The following is a 5,439-nucleotide window of genomic DNA, read 5'->3' as shown; positions in this document are numbered from 1 at the left end:
CCAAAGAACCCATGCTCCTACTGTGTGCTCTCACTTACATGAAATACGCAAATCTGTCAAAACAAAGCCATTGGTGGTTCCAGAGTTGGAGAGATGGGGAAAAGGGGCTAGACTTAGAGGATACTGAGTTTCCATTAATGGGGATGGAATGATTTGGACAAGGAGAGTGATAATGGTGTAGTACTTGAAGAATGTGGTATCACTGAGGCATACATGTAGAAACTGTTGAATTGTTGAATGTTTTATTATACCTATTTTTCATCACAATTTTTAAAAGAAATCCTTGTTAACCCCAAGGTCACAAAGATGCCAGCAGTCTACCTGAGACAATCACAAGAAGACAAGTTCCCCCGGTGGGGATCGCAGCCCTAACTGGACCCTTGTCTTGTGTGCATTTCTGTCCCTCGGTGTCCTCACTTCCATGGGGAGCATGTTGAGCCACAAAGTGTTTCCTAAACTACCATTCTCAGCTCTGATATTCTGAAATCATATTGTCCTACAAACCAAGGCGCTGTGAGCAGGGTGCCCTGAGCTGGGGAGACCGTGCTTTCCAGGGAAGCAAAGAACAGAGGAGCTATTGCAGTTGAGGCGCTAAGTGCTTTCTGAATTGCTACCTCGTGATTAAATTTGCCACTTAACAAAATTGCTTTCGATTGTCTTGATTGGATGCAACTGCAAGGAGATAAAGGGGCTTACTGTGAGAAGCTTGGCTCCCCGGCTTGACTAATGAATTAACTGCTTCTGCTCCCTGTGCAGCCTCCTGCCTGCTGACACCAGCCCTCATGGCCCCCTTTCCCATCCTGCCTGCTCCCTTGGGGGTGGGGGTGGGGGGGTACCATGTCATGGAGACCACCACAAGAATGGCCCTTTCTCCCATAGCTGACGATGGTTAGGCAAGTGTCTCAGGAATCAACAGCAGGGAGAGGTAAAAAAATATTCACTCAAAGCTCGGTCTTTGGTCCCTGTTGCCATCTTAACTCGTGTGAGATCACAGGTGAGTTATATCATCTGAGACAGAATTTCATATTCATATTCAGCAGGCTTTGCTACATTACATCTTTATACATGCCTGAGTTCCCCTTCCCTTCTTGTATTGTCCTCTGTGTCCCCAGCTCTGATCCCAGAGTCTGACACACAGCAGGAACTCAGGCAATGATTCATGTATAACAATGGTTCAATGGAAAGATGAGTGGAGAAATGATCAGATGGTAGATGGGTAAGTGGAGGCATGTTAGATGACTAGAAGGATGTACAGCTGGGTGGATGGAAAGAAGGATGGATGGATAGATGGGTAGAAAAGGAAGGACAAGTGGATGAAAGGATAGATAATGTTTAGAAAAATGGATGTTAGAAAGAAGAAAGAAATGATGGATGGATGGATGAGTAGAAGAAAATAGATGGAAGGAAAGATGGATGATGTTTGGAAGAATGCATGTGGTTGGATGGATTGTTGCCTGGAAACTCTGCTTCTTACAGAGAGGCACCAGTCTAAGAAGCTAGCCTGACTCTTTTTTCCCAGTGCCATCAACATGTGCCTAGAAGGAGTCCTGAACTTAAATCTCTGTCATCTGCTCCTGTAAAATAACAGGCTAGACTAGTTGATCTCCACAGTCTTCATTTCACTTCCTGCCTGTGTGATATTAGGTCTTAAGAGAGAAGAGAAAATCTCTATAGTCAACATTTCCTATGGTTTACAGTTTGGATGACCATCCACAACATCATAGCCTGTGTATGTCGCAAAAAACCTCATAGCAGTTGCAGGGAAGCTGTAATAATTTGTACAGATGGGAAAATTGAGACTCAGAATGGTACCGTGTGAGTCAGTCTACCTTAGTTCAAATCCTGCTGCAACTGGGGTGACTGTTGGCAAGCTAACAAACTTTTCTTTGTTTGTGTTTTCCCCATCCACAAACTGAGTCTAGCAATACTTTCCATGCAGGGCTGTGTGAGGATTAATAAGCTCATTTCATCATCTACTATGTGTTGGGCACTATTCTAGGCACTAAAGACGCAGCAGAAAGAAAAACAAACAAACAAGATCCCTACCCTTCAAGAAGTTAAAGTTCCAATGGTGGTGGTAGAGTCCATTCCAACTCATAGCCACCCTGTATAGGGTTTCCAAAGCTGTAAATCTTTACGGGAGCAGAAAGCCTCATCTTTCTCCCACGGAACGGCTGGTAGTTTTGAACTGCTGAGCAGCCTGACCCGTAACCACTATCCTTCCAGAGCTCCTTCATATTCTAACGGAGGAGACCAAATCGGACCAAACCCACTGCCACTGAGTAAATTCTGACTCTTAGAGACTCTATAGCTCTGTAGGGTTCCCAAGGCTAAGTTTTTACGGGAGCAGACGACCCCATCTTTTCTCCCACTGAGCAGCTGGTGGGTTTGAACTGACAACCTTGTTATTGACAGTCTAATACTTAGTCCACCGAGCCCCCAGGGCCCCTCAATGGGGAAGCTAGACATTGTATAAATGAGGCAGTATGACTGTCGGAGACCAATCCATGAGAAACTGAAGCAGGGAAGGAGCAGGTAATCTGCCCGGGAGACTCAGCTACCATTTTCAATTGGGTGACCAGAAAGGGCTCACTGAGAAGGTGGCAATTGAATCAAGGGCTGAAGGCAGTGAAGGAACAAGCCAGGTAGGTATCTGAGAGCTTTGCACGCCAGCTAGGGGAGATGATGATGTTGTTGTTAAATGTTATTGAGTTGGTTCCAACTCATGGTGATTGGTGGTTTCGTGCCGTCAAGTCATTCCAACTCATAGCGATACTGTATAGGGTTTCCGAGGAGCCGCTGGTGGGTTTGAATTGCCAACCTTGTGCTTGGCAGTCCAGTGTTTATCCTATACCAGGACTCCGGTAGGGAAAATGGTTAAGTGCTGTGAGAGTGAGGAACACAAATGTCTTCCCTTCAAAGAATATAAAATAAGGTTGGAGTCAAAATAGGATAAGCATAGATCCAATCCTTCTAGTCTATCTTTTTAGAGAAACGCTCTTGTTTTTTGTATTCATACTGCGAACTGGCCACAACCAGCCCTTGCTACGATATCACCTCTGGAAACATAGACATTCCAACCGTCTTCAAGTCCCAACCCCCTTCTTCCAAGCACAAGTCAAATTAACCAATCAGGTCAAGACAAAACTGTGAGGTCAAAATCTTAACCAATAGGATGAGACACAGCCTCGCATTAGGTATAAAATGCTCCCTCCCCCCAGCGGGCTCTCTCCCTCCATGTGCTTGCTAGCCAGATTTTGTGCTGTTGTGCAGCCTTCTGCGGAAGTAAAATTTGCTTTGCCGAGATTCTTTGTTCTATTGCCTTTGTTATGACCCCGAACCACTTTTCTAACAGTGTGAATTCCATGATACAGGAGCAGGTTTGGTGTATTTGAGGGGCAGAGTGGAGACACCAAAGGAAAACTAGTTGCAGGAGATGTCAGAGGGGTAATGGAGGCAGATTATGTAGGGCCTGGTGATAAGCGTCGTATGCATGTGAAAGTTGGACAGTGAGTAAGGAAGCCCTTAGAACCGATGATTCTATACTGGGATAGAAGCCCTGGAGAGTTTTTACAGACAGGTGACTTGATCTGAATTCACCTTTAACAGGATCGCTCTGATTGTTAGGTTGAGAATAGAAAATAAGGGAAGAGGACAGCGGTGGGGACAGAGGTAAGAGCTGGTGGCGGCTTGACTCAGACTGGTAGGTAGTCATGGGAGTGCTGAGGAGCAGTTGGGTTCCAAATATATTTTGAAGGTAGAGCCAATAGGACCCTTTCAAATTGGATGTGAGTGAGACAGAAATAAAGAAGTCAAGGGTGGCGCCAAGATCTTTGTCAGGAGAGATGGAGTTGAAATTTCTATCAGATGGGAGGACTGTGAGAGAAACGTATTCCGCAGGGAAGTAAGGACTTTGTCATGACACTAGATATGTTGTTGTTGTCATTAAGTGCTGTTGAGTCGGTTTTGACTCCTAGCGACTCTGTAAAGGGTTTTCTGAGACTGTAAATTTTTGCAGGAGCAGAGAGCCTCATCTTTCTCCCATGGAGTGGTTGGTATGTTCGAACCAACAACTTTGTGGTTTGCAGTCCAGTGTTTATCCTACAGAGCATAGTAGAGATAGTAGATTTTTTTTTTTTTTTTAAAGATATAATAAGAGAAGAGATCTGAGGTGTGAGTCTTCCTCTCCAACAATGAGATGTTGGAGAAACGAAGAGAAGACAGCAAAGGAGATTTGAGAGGAAGTGGTCATTGGAAGAAATTCAGGAGTGTGAGGTTTCTGGAAGCCAAGAGAAGAACGTGTTTCAAAGAAAGGCAGTATGTCAGATGCAACCAAAGTCAAGTAAGACGACGACTGAAAATTGACCACTAGACTTGGCAGAGTGAAGGTCACTAGTGACCTTGTCAAATAGATTCAGTGGAGTAGGTCCAAGAGAGCATGCCAGGAGAGGAAATGGAGACATTGATGTAGTAGACAATGCTTTAGAAGAGCTTTGCTATAATGGAAAGTAGATGGTGTGGATCAAGGAGTTTGTTTTCATTAAGATGAGAAAATTTACCTGCTCAAATATGGAAGAAAACATGCAATTCACCCATCTATTTATCTATTGATCCACCCATTCATTAATTCATCCATTTCTTCACCATCCATCAATAGATCCATCAATCCATCCATCCATCATCCATCATCCATCCATCCAGTCATCCATACATCATCCATCTATACAGGTATTCATCCATTCATCCATCCAGCCATCATCCATCCATTCATCCATCCAGCCATCTAGCCAGCCCAGCCACCCAGCCATCATCCATCCTTCTTGCATCTTGCCACCACATCCCAAGTGCCTTTATGTGTCTGGTCATTTGCTGGAGCTGGGCTATATAAGCTGTCCTGCTGTTGCTCACAAGTTGAGTTAACATCCGTAACAGTGGGGTGTGACAAGTGCTTTGACAAAGGGTCCTAGCAGTACAGAGGAAGGAGTGTCTGGAGAAATTAAGGAAGGCTTCAAAGGAAGAATTTCAGGAGGAGACAGCAAAAGAGACGGAAGGAAGAGGGAAGCCAGGAGAGTGAGGTTTGAGTTGGGTCTCAAAGCAGTAGAAGTTTATCTTGGAGACAGGCACTGTGGAGAGAGAGGAATGTTAGACTAAGGTTAAGATATTATGTATGTGTGGAGGATTTAGAGTGGAGCAGCATTTAAAGGACTTTCTTTTCCATACTCAGGCATAAGGAGGAGTCCTAGTGTGGCAAAGTCAGTGGTTCAAATCCACAAGCTGCTCCTCAGAAACCCTGTACAGGGGTGCTGAGTCAGAACCCATTCAACAGCACTTAGTAACAACAGTAAGGCTCAGGAAGTCCGTGAGAGATCTTGGGAAGAGAATGACATGATCAAGCACACCTTTCAAGATGAGTGGGCAGAACAAACCTATGAAGAAATG

The sequence above is a fragment of the Chrysochloris asiatica genome, unplaced genomic scaffold, assembly GCF_000296735.1.
Source record: "Chrysochloris asiatica unplaced genomic scaffold, ChrAsi1.0 scaffold00025, whole genome shotgun sequence".
Lineage (NCBI taxonomy): Eukaryota > Metazoa > Chordata > Mammalia > Afrosoricida > Chrysochloridae > Chrysochloris > Chrysochloris asiatica.
The sequence above is the reverse complement of the archived record's forward strand: the minus strand, read 5'-3'. Positions refer to the sequence as shown.